Raw genomic sequence first — 23658 nt, 5'->3', positions numbered from 1 at the left:
ATAAAAGTACCTTACCGAGTTTCATAAATTTGCACTTGGTATTCTTTTGATTGGCTCTATACTAATACAAGAGGGTGTGGGCACCTTTTCTCGCTTTTGTCAGTTATATATGGTCCAGCCCCTTCCCTCAGTCCCACCCAAGGACCTAACTCCTTTTCTTTCGTTCCTTATGACAGAGACAATGATACTGTGTCCTCAGACACTGTTAACTGTGACAAAATAGTATTTATCAATCTTTGTGTCAACAACTGCTTTCAATCTACACTGCGGACACCTGCATTCACAACTTGAATTCAGCTTTCCTTCTACATTAAGGACATCATTTCATTTAGCCTTGCTTTCCTTAAGGCAGAGCCAATTATACTGTATCCTCAGATTCTCTTAACTGTCACAAAATAGCATTCATCGATCTTTGTGTTAACAACTGCCTTCAATATACACTGCGGACATCTGGGTTCACAACTTGAATTCAGGTTTCCTTCTACATTAAGGACAGCATTGCATTCAGCCTTGCTTTCCTTATGGCAGAGACAATTATACTGTGTCCTCACATTCTGATAACTGTACAAAATAGCATTCATCGATCTTTGTGTCAACAACTGCCTTCAATCTACACTGCGGACAGCTGGGTTCACAACTTCAATTCAGCTTTCCTTCTAGATTAAGGACAGTATTACAATCAACATTGTTTTCCTTAACGCAGATACAATTCTACTCTGTCCTAAGATTCTGTTAACTGTACAAAATACCATTCATCAATGTTTCTATCGATTAGTACCTTCGATCTACATTACAGACAGCAGGGTTCACAACTTCAATTCAGTTTTCCATGTACATTTCTCTTCAGTATGTGTGCTGAAAAGTGCCTTCAATCAATTCTGCGCTCAGTAGAGTTCACAACTAGATACCAAGAGCGCCAGCACTACAGAAAACATTCAATACAATCTTGATTTACTTAAAACACAGACAATTGCACAATATCCTCATATTTTCTTAAAATTTGAACACTAGGAAATTCAGCCTTCATTTATTTATTGCAGACAAAATTCTACTATATGTTTTTCACATTTTGTTTAAATAAGTGACAAAAACCATTTGTCTATGTCTGTTAACAACTGCCTTCAATCTACACTGCACAGGGAACACACAAGCTCACCGCCAAAGATACTACTTACTCAGCGCACCATAAATGATCAAGCCTTTTTGTTGTAACAACTTCCCCGGCCAACAGCACGGAGACATTTACAGACTTGCTGCCTTTCTTAGCTGGGGTTATCAATTCTTCTTTAATTTCATATTCTGATTCAAAGTCAAGGCCCTTAATCAAGCCTTTTGTTGTAGCTACACCCCCGGCCAAAAGCAGTACAAAATGTGCACAATGGCTGCCTTTCTTGGCTGCGGTTATCAATTCTTCTTGTAATACAAATTCAAGGTGCAGACCCTTTATTGAGCCTTCTTGGTAACTACTACCGATGAATGACAGTGCATAATTTGCACACTTATGTCCTTTATTGCGCCCTGTCTACCGCATAGTGTATGTAATTTAAACAGTTGCTTCCCTCCTTAGATGTACTGACAGTTTCTCAGGGTCCCACTACGGAATCCAACGCACAGTCTATAATGGCCTGAAAAACAAAACACCCACTTCTTTTACAAGGCAGTGCATAGTTTCAACGTCTGCTCCCTTTCTTAATTTTCATCTTTTTCATCTTCCACTCAATCAACACATCATCCACAAATATACACACCTACTTGCTGCCTTTTTTGACTGGAGTTATTAATTATTCCTGAATTTCATATTTTCATTCAAAGTAAATGCACTTTATGGAGCCTTTTTATTATAGCTACTACCTCAGCCAAACACAACACAACTGTTTATTTATTTTATTTTATTTATTTATTTAAAGAGTTTTATATAGCGCGAACAGGACCCCTGGGTATCAGAGCGCTTTACATATTATGAGGTAGTAAGGAGATACAGCTTATACAGAAGAAATGTATCAGTATATATGACGATAAGAGACAATTAATTACAATATCTACAGTATTCTTTCCGTGGCCTGAGGTAATCTGATTATGGTAAATTAAGTTCAATTAGTCCTGTATCTGGGCTTGTAGTTTCCATCTTCTCCGCCCTTGTGTAACGACCGGATTCTCGGACCAGATAGAATCAGCTCACCAAGACACCACTAACTCAGCCGAAACGTAACCGTCTCCCTCCTTAGGACCTATTTACAACAGGTATCTGTGTTTCTACCTAAGGATGGGGAATTAGCAATATACAAGCTTAGATCTTTCAAAACACCACACTCATACAATATAGTCTCACGGCCACATGGACCCAGACTAATATACCCTGAGGCAGTTCTGATTACTTACCATTACACACTGGTCACACCCAGTGCTCGCTCGAGCCACAATCTTGTGGGTATACGCACTGTGTCCTCCCAGTGCTCTCACTATTTCATACATACACAAGCCACAATCCTGTGGGTATACACATTGACTACAATCAATGCTCTCATTAACGCCGCTTTCCCTAGAGGCGATCTTACTACGCACCGTACCCTCCCGGTGCTCACTCAAGCCACAATCCTGTGGGTATACACATTGACTACAGTCAATGCTCTCATTAACGCCGCTACACAACGACAATCACTTTCCTATGACTACCTTCAACTTTCTCTCTCTGTTGGGAAGTTTCTCTCATACATCTGATACCTATCGGGAATGTCTTATATATATATATATATATATATGTATTGTGGTAATAGCCAAATTACATTGTGTAGGAATTATTCCTTATTTCAAGAGCTCCTCTCCCCCTCATTATTCAGTTACCATTTACCAGGACGGGAATTGCATCTGTTCACATAACAGCATCTGACTAGAAGAAAGGCTAACTTTACCATAAGATAATAAAACATACACACTAGTTCACTAAGAACTGGGGTATCTTTATTCATTAACAATATCAACAATATAATACTGTACTATAACACATAGCCTGAAAAGGAAAAGGAAAGGTTAGAATGTGTGTGTGCACACTAATAAGAAAGGGTCGACGTCACCTTAAGAATATGAAGTCTGGACTCAGCAGTCATCTGGGTTCCCTTCTCGTCTGTGCCTTGGCTCGTCTTAGAATCACACCTCTGTAGTCACGGATACACGTCTGCACCGCTATGCTCTGTCTCCTCCGTTTCCCTCCAAGTCACTGGAACCTTCCTCTTGTTCTCTGTCTCATCAGCTGCTCTCTTGCTGTTCTGCACTACTCCTCTCTCCTCTCAATCATGGACTGGCTTCACTTTTCAGCTTCAATCTTATAAATCAGTTTCTACCACTTTGGCCTTCGTTCTCTCAACTAACTGCTTCACTCCGTATGCTCTGATCTTAATGTCAAAGCTCGCCAGCTGCTTCAATTAAAATGACTTCAATCTTTCTAAGAGAGTATTAGCCTCTCGGTCTTTCTCGGACTTCAAGATGGCGACTGTCTGCCCTGAAATAATTAATTGCATTGATGCTATCGACTAGCTGCCGCCTACGAACTGACTGACTCACTACCTCATGCGTTCGCTAATATGGAAGATTGTTCTTGCATGGAAAGTTACGGCCAGTAACCTGCCGCCCACCAAATTCTTGTACCTCCCCGTACCAAGGACACATTCTCAGCCAGCCGGCCTGATGTTATGTCTTCGGCACGAAGAAAAATACAGTGTTTCGATAAGGGCCAGCCTGAGTCGGTTCTCTCCAAGTGAACAACACCTCATAACTAAAACATTACATTTAACCTAGAAGCATCTCAAGCTGCCGGGGCAGAAAGAAAGATGGAGTCTCTCCCGTTTGAGGTCTGCAAGGCCCGAAATAAGCATAACTCCATCAGAAATATACTAGCACTCTCATAAAAGGACGGATTACTACTAACACTAAGGAATCTATCCCTTAACATAGGTTTATAAGCCATAAAATGAAAGGAAGAGTAGGGGATTGCATTAAACGCCTTGTAAATGGCCCTGTCTAAGGTTCTAATCCTCCTATTAGAATGATAGCAGACTAAAGTCACCTTCAATCACCTTCACTCAGAAAAAGGGGCAAAAAATCAGTCAGAACACTTCACCCTTGACTTTAGGCTCCTAATCATTCGCTAAATGGAACTAACATCCGTAGAGGAATAATATATGAAACAAAACTAACTGATCTATTTCTAGTACCACATCTACAAGTCTGAAGTAAGGAAGGGATGCACTGAATAAAACAGCAAATAGCTACTAAAATGCAAATAGTAATTAGGATACCATCTAATATCTATCGTAAAGAATGTAAGTCAGGTAACCAATTAAAGAGCCAGTCAAACCAGCCCTGGTCAATGTGTTTTCTAACTTCTTTGGTCAAGTCATGAAGTTTGTCAATATGAGCCTGAATGGATCTAGTATGATCTGATAGATTGAAACAGCAAAGGCCCTCAAAGTCAGGACAGTCATGTCCATGTTTGAGCAAAAGATAGTCGATGGCAGCCCGGTTCTGCAAAATAGCTCTGCGTTCACCCTGGGCGTCCAGTAACATGTCAGATAAAATTGTAGAAGTATGATTGATAGATTTAACCATCCAACAGGCCATCTTCCCAATGGACTTTGCATTATAGACTGCTAAGGCAGGGACACCTACAATTGAAAAAGCTAAACTAAGATATTCAGATTCAGAAAATAAATGTAGTGTAGAGTCACAACTGTCATGTAACATTACAGCATCACGAACAACACGGGAATGCGTGTTAGGATGTGAAGAAAACATCAATAAGCTCAGTCTAGTGATGGCACAAGGTCCTCCAGAAATGTTTGCGGGAATGTAAGGCCAGGATGTATTACCACAAGAGAAAAGCCATCCAGAAGGTAACAGCATTGTACGATAATGACTAGGGGTAATACTAAACTCTTGCAGGTCAAATTATTTTTAACAGAAGTACATAATTTCGGTGATCTTCGGGAACACATAGTTCGTTCATGAGCTGTAAATGAAGTGGCACCTTTCAATTTTAAACGCACACATTCGGTAATAGCATTGGGATCACAGATAAGGAAAAAACATAAATCACCCTGCGTGATATTATACGTAATTATTTGGGAATGAATCGGGGGTGTCGGGTCTGAAAGCACAGTACATAAAGGACAATATTCGTGCGTAGCAAAATCTCCAAGAATAATATTAGGACGGGCATTTGATATATTGAAAATATGGGCCAAAGTCTCCAACGAAGCAGGGACAGCAACCAAACAGGTCGCTAGTATGTCAGTCACCAAACGCATCGGTGTTAAACAGAAATGTGGAGAATTGGTCACTCTCCGAGCTAGGGTAGTCCAAAAGTTAGATGACGAATCCCACGCAGCAAAGGAACGTGGTACTCGGGTTATCGAATCAACCAAAGTCTGTGGGTTCCCTCCTTTCCCGACATAGTAGGCCAAAAGGAGTCCAACGCTGGCACATCCTGCAACAGCAGTCCAAAGAGTGATCTGAAAGAAAATCAAATACAGGCATTATTCATTCTCGTAAATAACATTTGTCAGCTTGGGACAGCTTCCCAGCCATCTTTCCCTGGTCTCATGACGAGTATTGTATTATCATGACCGGTTGCAATAACTTCAGCTTGTTCAGGGGGATTTTTAGGCGATTGCACCCACACTCTCGCTCCTGGATTATCTGTGGAGCCAAAACCTTTTTGTCCTCGTACAGTTAACAAAGTTGGGGCAGTGCCGTTCTGAATCTCACCACTGAAAACAGGCCTGATTAGCAACTGAGCAATTCGGTCAGTTTTATGAATCGATAGATCAACTTCACTGCTATTCAGCAGGAGTACCTTAATCTCTCCCTGATAATCACTGTCAATGACTCCTCCGAGTACTTGAATGCCTTTTAAGGCCAGGCCCGATCTAGGGGCAATCAGTCCAAAATTTCCAGTTGGTATACAAACACCAACACCAGTTTCAATGATAACTCGATCTCTGCTTTTTATGGTAGTGTCATTCATGGCATGCAGATCTAAGCCTGCGGAACCTGGGGTTGCTCTGCATGGAGCTAATGCTCCAGGGGAAATTTCCCAATACATTACAGTATTGTCAACTGTGTTCGGTTTTACATCAACAGCTGGGGGAAATAAACGCATTAATGGAGATTCAGCATTCAAAAAGGGACGATTATTCAAAATCAACAGTGCCTGAAACAAATATTCTCTCCAATTCTTATATTTATTGTCAGTTAATTTGCGCAATTGATCTTTTAGCAAACCATTCATTCTTTCTATAAGGCCTGCTGCCTGTGGATAATATGGTTTATGAAACACCCATTCAATGTTATTCTCCACACAAAATTCTTGCACCAATCTTCCCTTGAAATGGGATGCATTATCAGATTGAATTTGAAATGGAACACCATAATAGAGCATAATCAATTCCAATGTTTTAATGGTATTCACCTGGGTAGCTCGATTACAGGGAAAGGCCACCAAAAGGCCACTGTATGTATCAACGATGGTGCAAATATATTGGCAATTTTTACTCATAGGGAGTGGACCAATATAATCAATCTGCCAAATTTGGGCGGGTAATCTTCCTCGGTGTAAATGTCCTTTAACAATTTGGGGTACTTTTCGTTGTCTAGAATGTTGACAGATAGGACAATGCAGTATAGTATCTTTAATCAAATTTAAAGGAATATAAATTCCTCGATCAGCAGCTCACCTGCTAGTGGCTCTCTCTCCAAAATGTCCTGCTTTCTGGTGGGCCCATTTCGCCAATCCCGCCAAATCAGAATCCTGCATGTCCACCACTGCCTCAGCAATTTTAGATTTCTCATCTGCAATGTTATGAAAAAATTTGTCAAGGGAATCTATTGGTGTATGCGCATCCACATGAAAGATTGTAACAGTACTTTGTGGGAGCATTTCCCAAATTTCTTGCCATAATTTTTTACCCCAAAGTTATTTAGAGTGCAATTCCTAATTATGAGAATGCCAAGTTGGTAACCAAACTGCCAGTCCATTAGCAGTGGACCAGGAATCAGTAAAAAGATGACATGTACCAGGTAACTCTTGTTTTAAAACTTGGTAAACAGCATATAATTCAGCAAATTGACTACTCTTTCCTTCACCAGTTGTACTCAGCAATTTTTGTGTGATGGGATTATAGGACACTGCTTTCCAATGCCTCTTCTCTCCTATGTACCTCGCTGAACCATCCGTAAACCACACATGGTTTCTGTCCTCCGCGGACAGATCATCAAATGGCTTACCCCATTTAACAGGGTATTCCTGTACTACAGGTACGGAGCAATCACTCCCAGTCTCAATCGATGGCGCCTGCGCCACTTGCTCATATAATGATGCCACACCTTTCGGTCCCACACGTGCCCTGTCTTGTATGTACCATTTCCACTTAATCACACTCGCCTCTTGAGCATGTCCAATTCGATGAGTTTTTGGTGAACTCAAAACCCACTGCATAATAGGAATCTCAGATCTCAAAACCACATCATGCCCCAAAGTCAATTGCTCAGTATCCACCAGAGCTCAATAACATGCAAGTAATTGTTTCTCAAAAGGTGTATAACGCTCACCAGCATCAGGTAACTTTTTAGTCCAAAAACCTAATGGTTCTTTGTTTTTACCTTGTTTTTGCCACAAACTCCAATTTGCACAAGAACCTTGTACGGACACATTCAGATCCACAACACCGTCACGTACAGGCCACAAATCCAAAGCATACTGAATTGCTTCTTTCCCCAAATCAAATGCATCTTGCTGCAATTTACTCCATTCAAACACATTCTTTTTACGGGTGAATCTGTATAAAGGAGCCAATATCTGACTCAAATGTGGGATGTGTTGACGCCAAAAGCCAAATAAGCAAATAAATCTTTGGGCTTCTTTTCGGTTTCTCGGAACCGCAAAATCAAGAATCTTCTGTTTTACCTGTGAAATCACTCCTTTATTACCTTTATGCCAATTGATACCTAAAAATGTCACACTTTGTGATGGACCTTGCAATTTGTCGGGGTTAATTTCCCAACCTTTTTCACATAAATGATCAATAACCTGATCCAACTTAGTCTGAACTTGATCTTGTGTCTCACCTTGAATCAAAATGTCATCAATATAATGACACATCTGAATTTGTGGATTTACGGGTATTTCAGATAAATGCTCCGCCAACCAGCCGGTGACAAATCGTAGGACTATGTACATAGCCTTGGGGAAGACTTCTAAACGTCATTTGAGGTCCATTCCATGTCAAACTGAATTGTTCCTGACACTCAGGGGCAATTGGGATTGAAAAGAAAGCATTAGCAATGTCAATACCATATTCCCGGATGCTTCTGAATTCTCTCAATTAAAGTAATCATGTCTGGTACTGCAACAGTCAAAGGGGGTGTATGTTTATTCAATTCGTGGTAATCAACAGTCATACGCCAAGAATTATCACTTTTACGTATGGGCCAAACAGGATTATTCCAAGCAGAGGTAACCGGAGTTATAACTCCTGCATCCACTAGGTCTTGAATTGTAGCACTAATTTCTTCATGGCCACCTGGGATACGATACTGCTTTTGGGAAACAACTTGTGTAGCCTGAGGAATTCTTATAGGGGGCATTCTCAAACGACCAACTCGTACAGGTCTGGATGATATATAACCTTTACTTCCAAATTGATAACAACCATCGTCTAAATGCAATGTCATTCCTTTCAAAATATCAATTCCAATTATGTATTCCAAAAGTGGCACAACTAACACAGAATATTCTTTTCGGGGAATTCTACCTATTTTCATTTCAAGTGTAGTTTGCACTGCGGGGGTTTCCTTTCCACCTAAACCAGTAATTGTGAAAAACTGACCTTTAAATTTCTTTGATTTTCCATGAATAAGAGTGGCCTCCGCTCCTGTATCTACCAATGCTCGGGCCCTTTGGATATTACGATGTTTCCAAAAAATGTCAATATCTACATAGGGTCTATTGTCTCTGTGAGCCCACCTGCGTACTGGAGCTTGACCTATTTCCTAGTCATTTTTATTGCGTTCTGATAACCAAGACAAATCAGGGTAAATGCTCTCAAATTTCTTGGACGATATAATGTCCTGTTCATATCCATCCCCATTACGAAATGGATTTTTGTCATCTGCATGGTATTGTGAATTTTGTTCAGAAAATCTGTGTCGATCCTCTCTTTTTCTCATCTCGGGGGACTGATCCCTTTCATCTCGATATCTGCTGCGAACACGGTCATCTCTCCCCCTTTCTCTTTCCCCCTCTCGCCCTCTCTCTTTTTCATGCCGAGGGGACACATCACGTTCATACCGCCGTCCATCACGACGATCAGAATCATCACGACGTCTATCATCCCCACTGTCATCAGAATATTCACAATCACAATCATTCTTTCGCACACGTCAAGCACCCTCCTTCCGATCCAAACCACGCTTGCGAAACATGTCCCACAAGCGATTATTAGGTTCACCATCAATGTCCTCACTCTTCACACCATCAGCCAGTAAAGCAAGAAACATATCACGTCTAGAGAACTTATAATTCCCAGCAGTACGACCTTCAGGTCTGGACTGTCTTTCAGGTTTAAGCCATTCGCCCAACTCACCAAGCTGACGTACAGATTCAAGCACCAAAGACAATACATTACCAGTCTGATTAATTAACAAAGTCATCATAACCTGTTTATAAGCAACTGGGGAAGAACGGATGATACGATTCCGCACAGAAGATGTTAATAAACCATCCAACAATCTGTCAGATGTACTCAGAAAGATCGCAGTTTTCATCACCTCCTCCTTGAGCCTTTGTGCCGCATTGCGCAATGTATACCATGGCTTGTCATTCAGAGGCCAATCAGATTCAGTAGGGTATTTGTGATTACAACCATCAGTCACTAACTGAAGCAGATTAATTTGACCAGCACCAATATAATTACGGAAATGATCTTGTATAGTAGAATCAGAACTGAAAGAACAAAAATCTCTCCCATCCAACATGATGCCAGCAGCGCCCAATTCATAGAGACGCACCATCCACGTAAGCAAGGCCTCACCGGGCCATTGCCGAAATCGTTGCAAAATGTCACTAACTTACTGTTGTGTAAAATCTTCCAAACTGTCCAAAGGAACACCGTTCGGATTACCAGGAGCTTGCTGCAATTTTCGACAAAAAACCGGATGAGCAGAGACTTCAGGACGAGCATCAGAAGAGGCTCGATCAACAGATTTAGAGGGACGATCAGAACAAGAAATGTCATCAGAACGGATCGAGCGACCACGGTCACTGGAATCATCATATCTGTCACAAGAAGCAGATTTACAATCACGTCCAGAGCGAGAAGACTCGCGCTTGTCAGACTCCTCAGCCGAGGAACCAGAATCATTTGAGTCCCAGATATTACCATCCCATTCATCAGGATTCCAATCCAGTCCGGCTTTCGCCACGACCAGACGCACTTTACGTTTAGAAACACGACCGCGACGATTCTTATATTTGTATTTTGCAATTCGAACAGCAGCTCTTTCTGCTATTGTCTGATAAGTCTCAAGTTTGTCGGCAAGCAATTTGTTTTGACATCGCAAAAGAGTATGAGCATTTTGCACTTCAACAAACTTTTCTTCCATATCCACATATTGTCTCTGTAAGTTCAAAAATTTCTCATGTACAATCGCAGATAAAACAATCCAACCTCTGCGTCCCAAGATAGGAAGCTCCTCACCCTTCACTGCCGGCGCTTTTTGCAAACAAGCAATCACATTAGCCGGCTCTGCCAGTTCCAAACAAGAATTCCAATTTTCACTCAAACCAGTAGAATCGGCCCACTCACGGGCCAAAGCCTCGTAAGGCGTTGATTCCCAGCCGGGAATTTCAATAGGCAATTTAAAAGTAGATTTTGACCTTCTCAAAAACATTGTAACAAACAAAAAAGATATATACAACTATAAACAAATAATATACAAAAGTAAATCCATACGTGCCGAGGGCAAACCAACAAGATAGAAACAATACCGCGCACACAGGCTTCGTAAACGGTTCGTGACGCCAGATGTAACGACCGGATTCTCGGACCAGATAGAATCAGCTCACCAAGACACCACTAACCCAGCCGAATCGTAACCGTCTCCCTCCTTAATACCTATTTACAACAGGTATCTGTGTTCCTACCTAAGGATGGGGAATTAGCAATATACAAGCTTAGATCTTCCAAAACACCAGACTCATACAATATAGTCTCACGGCCACATGGACCCAGACTAATCTACCCTGAGGCAGTTCTGATTACTTACCATTACACACTGGTCACACCCAGTGCTCGCTCGAGCCACAATCTTGTGGGTATACGCACTGTGTCCTCCCAGTGCTCTCACTATTTCATACATACACAAGCCACAATCCTGTGGGTATACACATTGACTACAATCAATGCTCTCATTAACGCCGCTTTCCCTAGAGGCGATCTCACTACGCACCGAATCCTCCCGGTGCTCACTCAAGCCACAATCCTGTGGGTATACACATTGACTACAGTCAATGATCTCATTAACGCCGCTACACAACGACGATCACTTTCCTATGACTACCTTCAACTTTCTCTCTCTGTTGGGAAGTTTCTCTCATACATCTGATACCTATCGGGAATGTCTTAAATATATATATGTATTGTGGTAATAGCCAAATTACATTGTGTAGGAATTATTCCTTATTTCAAGAGCTCCTCTCCCCCTCATTATTCAGTTACCATTTACCTGGACGGGAATTGCATCCGTTCACATAACAGCATCTGACTAGAAGAAAGGCTAACTTTACCATAAGATAATAAAACATACACACTAGTTCACTAAGAACTGGGGTATCTTTATTCATTAAAAATATCAACAATATAATACTGTACTATAACGCATAGCCTGAAAAGGAAAAGGAAAGGTTAGAATGTGTGTGTGCACACTAATAAGAAAGGGTCGACGTCACCTTATGAATATGAAGTCTGGACTCAGCAGTCATCTGGGTTCCCTTCTCGTCTGTGCCTTGGCTCGTCTTAGAATCACACCTCTGCAGTCACGGATACACGCCTGCACCGCTATGCTCTGTCTCCTCCGTTTCCCTCCAAGTCACTGGAACCTTCCTCTTGTTCTCTGTCTCATCAGCTGCTCTCTTGCTGTTCTGCACTACTCCTCTCTCTTCTCAATCACGGACTGACTTCACTTTTCAGCTTCGATCTTATAAATCAGTTTCTACCACTTTGGCCTTCGTTCTCTCAACTAACTGCTTCACTCCGTATGCTCTGATCCTAATGTCAAAGCTCGCCAGCTGCTTCAATTAAAATGACTTCAATCTTTCTAAGAGAGTATTAGCTTCTCGGTCTTTCTCGACTTCAAGATGGCGACTGTCTGCCCTGAAATAATTAATTGCATTGATGCTAACGACTAGCTGCCGCCTACGAACTGACTGACTCACTACCTCATGCATTCGCTAATATGGAAGCTTGTTCTTGCATGGAAAGTTACGGCCAGTAACCTGCCGCCCACCAAATTCTTGTACCTCCCCGTACCAAGGACACGTTCTCAGCCGGCCGGCCTGATGTTATGTCTTCGGCACGAATAAAAATACAGTCTTTCGATAAGGGCCAGCCTGAGCCGGTTCTCTCCAAGCGAACAACACCTCATAACTAAAACATTACATTTGACCTAGAAGTACCTCAAGCTGCCGGGGCAGAAAGAAAGATGGAGTCTCTCCCGTTTGAGGCCTGCAAGGCCCGAAATAAGCATAACTCCATCAGAAATATACTAGCACTCTCATAAAAGGACGGATTACTACTAACACTAAGGAATCTATCCCTTAACATAGGTTTATAAGCCATAAAATGAAACGAAGAGTAGGGGATTGCATTAAACGCCTTGTAAATAGGCCCTGTCTAAGGTTCTAATCCTCCTATTAGAATGATAGCAGACTAAAGTCACCTTCAATCACCTTCACTCAGAAAAAGGGGCAAAAAATCGGTCAGAACACCTTGTAGTATAACTCTGCTTTTAAGTTAGAGAGTAGCCAGCTAGAGTTAAGGCAGGAATTTGCTCATTAGAAATATTTCCGTTTCCTTCTTGAATGTTGCTGTGTTTGTTATCTTTCTGATGATTGGTGGAAGAGAGTTCCATATTCTAGGGGCAGCTCCGGAGAATGCTCTATCATAAGTTTATTTCTTCTTGAATATGGGTGGTCTCAGTACCAACTCCTTAGCACTCCTAGCAGGTCTGTCTCCTTCCGATAGAAATATCTTGTGAGCTAGATATCTTGGAGTGTTGTAGTGAAGTGCTTTGTGGGTGATACATGCTATTTTTAACTGAATTCTGGCTTCGTAGGGTAACCAATGTAAAGCTTAGAGGTGTGGAGAGATATGGTCGAACTTCCTTGAGCCGGTTATAAGTCTTGCTGCTGCGTTGAGGCATGCTTTTAGCGGAGCAGTGGAGATTTGTGGTAAGCCTGCTAGCGTAGAGCATCCGTATTGAATCCTAGAGATGACCAGTGATTGGACAGCTAGCTTGAGATCTGCTTTCGAAATGAAGGGTTTCACCTTTCTTATGTAGTTCAGGTGGAAACGGGCGCTTCTTGCCATGGCCTTGATATGTACTTTCATATCCAGGTTCTCATCTAATGCTATTCCTAGAGATTTAGCTGAGTCGACCAATGTAGGGGTACAGTTCAGCGCAGTGATCGTTCTGGCCCAATCCTTCACTTCTGTGTGTTTCTTAGATGGAGAAATTAGAAGGAATTCTGTCTTTTGAGCATTTAGTTTTAGGTGATTGATTGTTAGCCATTTTAAAGCCACTTCTAAAGCCTCATTCATTAACCTCATGTCTTCCAAAGACGAGATCTTGAGGTATATCTGTGTGTCGTCTGCGTACATATGATAAGAGATTTTGGAGTTACGCAAAATTACTGTGTGCGGTTCGATGTATAAGTTGAACAGTGAAGGAGATAGAGTGGATTCTTGTGATACTCCAATCGTGTTAGGACGTGATGTTGAAAGCGATTGATTGACTGAGAATCTTTGTGTTCTGTCCTGAAGGAAAGATTCGAACCATTTTAACACCGTACCGGATATTCCCATCCTATCCTGTAGCCTGTTTAGTAGTTTCACATGGTTCACCATGTCGAATGCCGCTGATAGGTCTAGAAGGATGAGTAGGCATGATCTATTTTGGTCTAGGGCTTGTAACGCGTAATCAACTATATATAAGATCGCTGTTTCAGTGCTATGTCCTGCCCTGAAGCCCGACTGGCATTCATCCAAAAGAGAAAAATTGTCTATGTGTTGGTTGAGTTGACTCTGCACACATTTCTCTATTAGCTTGGCAAGCACCGCAATGTTAGTTACCGGGCAGAAGTTGTTCAGATCGTCTGGGTCCGCAGTCGATTTTTTGATAATGGGGATTACTTGCCCTGTTTTTAGGCATCCTGGAAGAATACCTTGAGATAAAGAGGCGTTGACAATTTTTGTCCATAAGGGAATCACGGCCTGGTCAATTTCTTTTAAGTATTTCGATGGGAGTGGATCACTATAGTGGTTATTGGGCTTAATTTCCCGTGGTGTTTTGGCAATGAAGTTTTTGTCCAATGACTTGAAAGAGTTCCATTGGGCTTTGTTTTAACTCCGTTAACCTTGATTAACGTATTGGAAATGTTTGTTGTCAGAGTTTGGTTATCTAGGTAATCCGCTGCACTTTTGAGCTCCTTTTCCACAGTGTTGGTTTTGTCTGTGAAGAAGGTAGAGAAGCTTTCACAGTTTAGTTGTATTTTTGTGAATTCTTGGTTCGTTTTGGCCGCCTTGTTGGACTGTTGTTTCAATATTTTGAATAATTTACGCGGTCTATTTTTGGCGGTGTCCAATTCCAATCTGATATATTCCTTTTTGGAGTTGAGGATCTTTTTGTTATACTCCTTTCTGCTTTTTCTTAGAGATTTCAGAACTGGAGAAGAGGGGTGTTGTCTCCATTTTCTCTCCTCCATTCTCAATTTACGTCTTTCCTCATTAAGTGTTCCATTGAACCATGGGGTTTTAATCTTCTCTGTGATTCTTTTCAGTTTAAGAGGTATTGAGGAGTTGACTATATCCGTTATAGACGTATAGTAGTAGTCGGTTAGATCATTAACGTTTTGTATGTTCATTGGCGGTTGTAGGTCCTTTTCACAGCCTTCTAGTAAAAGCTCGATGTTCGAGTCTTTCGTGTACCTCACCCACTTTTTTATTCTGTTCGGTTGAGTGTGATTGTTCTTTTTCCATGTAGGAATCGTGAATGTTATGACATGATGATCTGACCAGTCACAAGGCTCCATTGATACACCTGATATGTTCTCGTTTTTTGAAATTATCCAGTCCAACGTAGCTCCTTTTGAATGAGTTGGCTGTGTACAAAATTGTGAAAGATTGAGCTCAGCTAGGAAATCTTTGAAGGTATTTATTTGTTTGTGATTGCTGTTGTTCCAGTGAAGATTATACAATAAATATAGTGTCACTCTGCATTGTGTCAAGTGCTTTATTTATTTATACTACCTACTGTTTTGCAAACTTAAAACAATGATGACAGCACTGCCTTCAATTGACTCACCCCATTACATTCTCAATTAGGGTTGAGAGAGGCAAAGGAAAGGAGTAAACTACATGTCTACAGATGTACTCCTATATTCATAACACTGGATGAACCACTGAATAAAAAAAGTCAGATACAAAAGAACATACACAAAAAAAGGCTGCATAAAAGATACACAAAGGAAAGCAACACAAATATGTCACCGAATCTTGAACACAAACTGGTAAGTCACCAAAAGAACAAAAAGGTTAAGAACACTGCAACGGACGCTACGCCGTGGAACTCATTATGAAGAAAGGTAGAAACATACTGTAAATAAAGCGGAATTCAAATAAAGAAAAAGTAAAAAAAGATACATGGATGACAAAGACACTGGAGTAATACTCTGTTTCCCAACACAAAAAAAGATTTTGCAGAAGTTATATGTACGAATGTTTAGGGAGCTGCAAAGGGAGCCAACCCCTTGGGACTCAAAAAATAACATTGGGGACCATGGGGAGAACGTCAATGCCCCCACGATCACAGCCGGCTCCCCGCATCCTTCGAGAGCCGGCATTGCTTTCTCAGAGAGAGCAGCTTACATGCTGCTCTCTCTAATGAAAAGCAATCTGCTTTCCTACTTGAAAGAGACAGCAGATTAACTTGCTCTCTCTTTCAAATAGTAAACCTGTTTGCTGTACTAAAGTGGGAGCTGCGGCGCTCCCGCCCTACCAAAGCAAACAGCAGTATTCGGGAGATAGGCACCCCGAGACACTGCAAGAGCCGGCCCTTGGAAATGATGGTCTCCAGGGCCATCAAGGGTTCCAGTAAGGAGGCCGCATGACCCCCTCCCAGCATTAAAAAGTCCAGAGAAGTGGAAGTCCCCGGAGCTGGCAAATCTGTGCCATCCCGTACCCCCCTATTTTAAAATTACTGCCCCAGGAAGGTGGCGGTCCCCAAAGAATGTAGGAGAGCCGTGAGCCACCCGCATACTTCAAAATAAACAATGGCTACCAACACTTCCCGGTTTGGAGTGCTGACAGACAGTTGACAACCAATCAGCATGCAGCTCGCGCTCGTACTTGAACGGATCTCTGTCCACGTGTAGAAATCTGTCTCTAGATATCGCTATGATTTTACTTGTAATTTTCTCAGAAACTACTTAACGGATTTATACCATTTAACAACAAATACAATCTGCGAACGGAACTCTACCTCTCTGCCAAATTTGGTGTAATTCCGTTCAGCCGTTCGGGCTGTCGCCCAGGCTAAAGGTCCCTATGAAAAATTGCATGGGGAAAACATGTTTTGGGACCCCCCTTGTTTCTCAGCCCCCACTTGACGAATCACCCCCAAACTTTTAGGGAAGGAGCAGAACCAAACCGGCCATTTCCTTGGAGAAATTCGTGAAGATTAGTCCACCGGCGCCAAAGTTATTCCAAACAGAATGGTATGGATTTCCTAAGGAAACTAGGTCCTAACTATAACTACCTACTGGCGACCTCCAGAAGGTAATATATATATATATATATATATATATATATATATATATATATATATATATATATATAACACTAGATGAACATAACGTACAGCTCTGTCTCCAGTTTACAAAACAACTGAGAAAATAAAACTGATATATTCACACAGTTTAGTCACTATCCAATATATTTAGTGAGACACTATAATTTAGTCAAGTAAACAGTCAATCACACTGCTACTAAATCCTCCCTCAAGATAGGAATATATTCACTGTTTCTTAAATGCAGATTGCTATTTATATAAAGAATACATATTTAAATATCAAACCAAACCACATTCACTGGATGATGTCATCAGTGATGTCATCAGTGATGTCATTTGAGATGTCATCAGTGATGTCATCAGTGATGACACTGACCATGTCATGAATGATGTAATATGTGACATCATCACCAACAGAGGAATTTCAATGGTTTTATATGAGTGAAATGTCCAGCAAACTATAACACCCCTGAAACCTATAGTTTTTTCAATGAATTTCTAAGGTTTTATAAATGATAATTCCTAACTATAACCTGCCTGAAACCTATGGTTTTTTCTGTGAATTTCAAAGGTTTTTTAAAAGATAATTCCTAACTATAACCTGCCTGAAACCTATGTTTTTTTCAGTGACTTTCAAAGGTTTTTTAAATGGCAATTCCTAATTATAATTTTGACCACTTCCCCATATTTTCAACTAGAAACCAAATCTGCAATGCTAACTTAAAAAACAGGCAATAGTTCAACTTACCACTAACAAATTAACATCAACATTTAACTAATATCAGGACATCGACTATGTACTGCGTGAATTACATCCAACTAACACCTATATTTAAAGAGCAATATGTGATAATTGTTCTAATTAAACACTTCCGACACCAAACCAAATCACAATACCCAGCACCACCACCACTACAACCACCCCTCCTAATCCCTCCCCCTCTACTACTTCACAGGCAACACAAAACAGGACAATGAACCTTCCCAAAATAATATATCCCCTCAACAGCACACTAGCTCAATGTTCAGAGATGTGGCAACCAAGTATGTATAAGGGAAATAACTCGCACATCAACAATAATGTACACAACGCCAAGACTACCGGTGAAATGCTATACACAATTCACTATACAAACTAAAAACTTTTCCGTGTATGGATATACCACTGATACGTGTAGTGTACTGCATAGTGGACGCAACCATATTATCTCAGACACTTGGGAATATTTCAGTCATGTAGCTGTGCCCCCCCACTTCCTTTGAAGCAGAAGCAGAGTGGGCTGGTCCAACGTACGCAACGTCAGCGTAAGACTATAAATAATTAGGCTACGCCTTGGACGTGGTTCACTTCTGCAAATAGAAGAGACTCCACCACAGCAAAGGTCCTCACCCTGCCACGTGGCTGCCGCCATGACCACGTGCCTCCTCCATACAGGCCCATTGCGAACTCAGCGCCACAGCACCGCAGACTTATGTCCGTATAGACTACATCCTTCGATCTACATAGCGGACAGCAGGGTTCACAACTTAAATTCAGCTTTGGATCTACACTATGGACAGCATTGAAGTTAGCCTTGATTTATGTAAGGCAGAGACAATTGTACTCTATGTCCTCAGACTTTGTTAAAATAAAATCTGTGGTCACTACTGCCTTCGATCCACAATGCGGTCAATAGAGTTTATAACTTAATATCAGTTTCGGATATGCACTACAGACAACATTGAATTCAGTCTCAATTTATTTAAGGTACAGGCAATTATACTTTGTCCTCAGATTTTATTAATGTATGTGACAAAGAGGCGTGGCTTGGTAGCCAAACATGGCAGACGTGCTCTGAGCCGGCTCCGTTCAGCCCGTACATTATCCTGCATTGATCCTGGCAATCTGGTGCTCCCAAAGTAACTGACCTGCCGAGCTGAGCGCGGTGGGAGTCCCTCTGTCCAGCGGTGTCCCTCCTGTCCGCCGGGACCGCTGTGGAGCAAAGATCCGGCGGAGGCTTGTGGCAGTGAGGCGGCTGAGAAGAACATGACGGCAAGATCGCGGCTGGTCTGACCTGTGGTGGCTGCCAGGCTGTGATGTGAGGCCCTACGGAAGGTGTGAGGTCCGGAGAGGCCCCGGAGACCTTGCTGGCTGCTCAGAGGAATTCCTGGCATGGGGCGACGGCTGGCTGCGCAGAAGAAAGGGCCTGGTGGATCCGTCAGCCTCGATACGGAGAGGCGCCACCTGGAGTCATGCGAGTGCCCGGGGGGGTAGATGAGGTGAGCGGGGCCAGGTGGCCGGCAAGAGGGGCGGCGGGCCTGACTACGTGTGAGCCCCCCTTGGTAGTGGGATCGGCGGTTTGGCCGAGCCACGGGGGGACCCGGGGGGGCATCGTGAGCTGATCGGGCCCTGGCGTCTCTCTCCCCCGCTGCTGGAGAAGGAGTGGGGGCTAGTGGAGGCTGCTACAGAGTGGGGATGACCCCCTCCCCGGGACACGTGGGGAGTCTGGGGGGCAGGTCCGAGAACCCCCCGCCTGAAGACAAGAGGTCATCCCCGAGGGGCGAATGGGCTGTGTATGAAAGACGCCGAGCTGAGCATAGTGTGAGCCCACACATTCTGGTGGCCGGGACCATCGTGCGGCCTGTGGCAGTGCAGAGACTGGGACCCAAAGTACCCTCATCGATCCAATCTGCGGTGAGCCGTTGGGCCGAGTTGTATCGCGCTGCCCTGAAGCCCCCTCCCCCTACCGCGTGGATTATGCTGGTGAGGGCTGTCTGTGCGGCTCTGGGCCTGAGGCGCAAGGGAAATTTGCCCGCAGTTGGTGAAGCAGTGACGGGCGGTACTGCCGAATGGTGAGGTCGGGGCCCCGGGGGGTCGGACTGCTGGCCATCCTGACTTGTGCGCGATTGGCCCCCTCCTTGTGCTTGGACGTTGCTGCAGGACAGGTGGCTGGTCAGGCCTGTGGCTCGGAGGAAGTGCAGTGTAGATCCTTGGGAGCGGGGCGTACTGGCTGGTGCACCCGTGTGGAGTGGGGGCCCGGCAGAAGACTGCGCAGCCGGGCCAGATGCTATGACGAGGAACAAAGGGGGCCATGGCACGACTAAACAAGGGCCCATAGACAAGTTCACCGGTCCGAGTGGAGGGTCTGGGACAACGGGGGACCAGCAGGGCACGATGCCCGACAACGCGGCCCTCATGTCCGTTATTACTCAGGCCAGAGACATGCTAGACGCTAAGATTGGCGCAGTAGGGGCGGACGTCATGCTCTTGTGCCAAGATCTACGAAATGCCGTATCCCGTATCTCGGAGGCTGAGACACGCATCTCGGGTGTCGAGGACGATGTTACAGAACCCAAGAGGAAGGTGGCGGCAATGGAAACGGTCCAGAAGGGCTTGGTACTTCGGGCAGAGGATGCGGAGGGCCGGGCTTGCCGCAACAACCTCCGTTTTGTGGGATTTCCGGAGGGGTGTGAGGAGGGCAATATGGTGCGTTTTCTCACGATGTGGCTGGAGGGATGGCTGCCGCCGGAGTCGCTGTCAAGGTGCTTTGAGATAGACCGAGCCCATCGAGCGCTCATGCAAAAACCTCCGGTGGGGGCCCGCCCACGGCCAGTCATTGCCAAGTTACTTAACTATATGCACAGAGAGACGATCCTGAAACAGGCCCAGGCTAAAGAACCACTACTGTAAAAAATGCCCCTATCCTGATCTTTCCTGACTATACGCGGCAGGTCCAGCAGCAGCGCCAGTCGTTTATGGCCGTGAAGGCGCGGCTAAGGGCACTTAAACTTCCATACGCCCTCCTGTTTCCTGCACGTCTTCGGGTGGTCTTTCAGTCGCGCACCCACTTCTTCTACAGCCCCAAGGAGGTCTTCCGATGGACAGATGAGATGGTCCAGATACGGCCTCACACCCCGCCGGGCAGAGATCCTGACCCCTCGGCGAAGGAGAGGCCCGGGGGGGGGATCCTGGTCAGCGGCAAAGAAGCAGGGAGTGGCGGTCGCGGTCCAGGAGGAGGCGCTCGCGGTCCAGAGAGGTGGTCTCCCAAGAGAGGCAGGTCCCAGAAGAGCAGATCCTGGAGAAATGATGGGGCAGCAGCAGACGTCTGGTGGAACACTTGGGACATTGGCCAGATTGCCATGAACTGGGCTTGTGCTTCCACTGGTAGTGGACCGGCGGAAGCTTTATCACATGTTTTTGGGCTGTGAATTGGGGATCCATTGGTTGGTGCGGCCCGGGCCTACAGTTGGGTTCCAGGGTTTAGCCCCTCCGCGATAGATACTTCAGAGTTGGGGTTGAGGTATGAGGTGGAGGGTTGGTTGGGCTGGGGTTGTTTTGGTCACCAGGTCATGTGTTTATCACAGGCAAGATGGGGTTCACACTCACACCAATACGGCTTAATATCCGTTATGCATGACAACAGTCTCTCGAATGGCTAGCCTGAATGAAGGGGGACATGGTCAGCCAAAGGGCCTACGGATTGTGAGTTGGAATGTACGAGGAATGTTGGATAAAGTCAAGCAGGGGCAGTGCTCCAGCGTGCGAAGCACCTGCGAGCGGATATCCTTATGTTGCAGGAGACACATCTTAAAAGCACGAAGGTCCTGCGCTTGCAGCGTTTTGGCTTTCAGCAGGTTTTCCACGCAGGCTTTAGTAGGGGGTTGAGGGGAGTGGCTATACTGATACACCGGAGGGTTCAGTACACACATGAAGAGCAGTGGTACGATCTGCAGGGACGCTATGTGATCATTCGGGGCAAGATTGGCGACTTTCCCATCATACTGGGTAGTGTGTATGCACCGCCTCCGCTGCAATGGACTCTAATAGAAAAGCTGAGGCTACTCTGGGCGGAGATGCCAGATGATATGTCAGTACTGGGTGGGGACTGGAATGACGTTATGCAATTGGCACTGGATAGGTCAGGATCTGATGCGGGTGCTAGGGTAGGTCTTCCTACAAAGCTCCACGCATTGGTGATGGGAATGGACTGGGTTGACGTGTGGTGTCGGGCACACGGCACGGCCAGGGGGTACACCTATCTCTCGGCAGTCCATAAGACATTCTCTCGGCTAGATTACTTATTTGTACCCAGGGCTGTTGCGGGTAGAGTGCTGGCGGCTGAGATCTTGCCTGAGGCCTTTCAGACCATTCCCCAATCTACATGGAGTTGGACACCGGGAGGAATACGCGGCCATTCCGCTGGCGCTTAGCTGTGTGGAACTTGCAGAACACGGACTATACGACCCACATGGGGGAGTCCATCGCCCACTACCTGACAGAGAATGAGGGCACTGTGTCTAGTGCTGCTACCCTCTGGGAGGCATTGAAGCCCACGTTCCGGGGGGTGGATATATCATGGTATGCAATCGTACGCAGGCAGCGGCGGGAGGGGCTGATCAGAACAGAGGCTCATATAGAGCAGCTTGAGCGACAGACCCGAGAGTTGGGCAGTGAGCTGGGAGTGAGGCAGTTCCTTCTGGCTCGACAAGAATGTGCGGCCCTGCTGATCGCCACACGCACCAGGGTGTACCAATGGGGGAAAAGTCGGGGAAAATGCTGCATCAATTGTGCCAGGGAACCATACACGCGCAGACCTTGCCTGCAGTACTGGACCCGGCAGGGGGCCGGATTACGGACCCATTGGCTATTGCGGAGAGCTTCGCCGAGTATTTCACCGACCTGTAAGCCCCTCGGGAGTGCCTGGAGGCTGCCACAGTAGAAAAGTTTATAGCAGACCTGCCGCCTAGGGCATTGTCGGATGACCAGCGAGATCAGCTGGAGGTTCCCCTCTCGGAGGAGGAGCTGATGGTGGCTCTGGGGGAGATGAAAGCTGGGAAAGCTCCCGGCCCAAATGGGTTCCCCCTGCTAATTCTTTTGCCGCTATAATTTACAGCTGGCCGGGCATTATAGAGCAGTGGTGGAGGAGGCCAGGGAAAAGGGGGCACTTCCTCCGGATTGGAGGCACACGGAGGTGGAGGTATTTCAGAAATCTGGACGCACTCCGGAGAGGCACGCGTCCTATCGCCCCATCTCTCTGCTAAATGTTGAAGCCAAGGTCCTAGAGAAGATGTTGGCTAATCGACTATTGCCACATATAACAACCCTGATACACCGGGACCAGGCGGGCTTTATGCCCCAGAGGGCTATGCGGCATAACATCAGGAGGGTGCAGGTGGCAGCTGCGGCTAGCCGGAAGCTGGGGGAACCAGCGGCATTGCTCCTGGCGGATATGGACAGGGTGTTTGACTCCCTGAGTTGGGTCTACTTATTTGCCCTACTGCCCAGGCTCCACCTGGGTCCGCGCTTCCTATTATACATAAAATTGCAATACACTGGTCTCACGGCAATCTGCTTTCGAGATTCAGAGAGGTACGCGGCAGGGGTGCCCCCTGTCACCCTACCTGTTTGCTCTAGCCATGGAGCCATTAGCGGCATGGGTGCGCATAGATGCGCAAGTCCATGGGTTTGAATGGGACACGGGTCTTTCCGACAGAAAAGCTCTTTACATGGATGATGTTTTCTTATTCCTGATGGCTCTAGATAGAACGGGTCTGCGGTTGTTG

The sequence above is a fragment of the Lissotriton vulgaris genome, chromosome 2_1 (genome assembly GCF_964263255.1).
Source record: "Lissotriton vulgaris chromosome 2_1, aLisVul1.2, whole genome shotgun sequence".
In the NCBI taxonomy this organism is placed as follows: domain Eukaryota; kingdom Metazoa; phylum Chordata; class Amphibia; order Caudata; family Salamandridae; genus Lissotriton; species Lissotriton vulgaris.
This window is presented reverse-complemented; position numbering follows the sequence as displayed.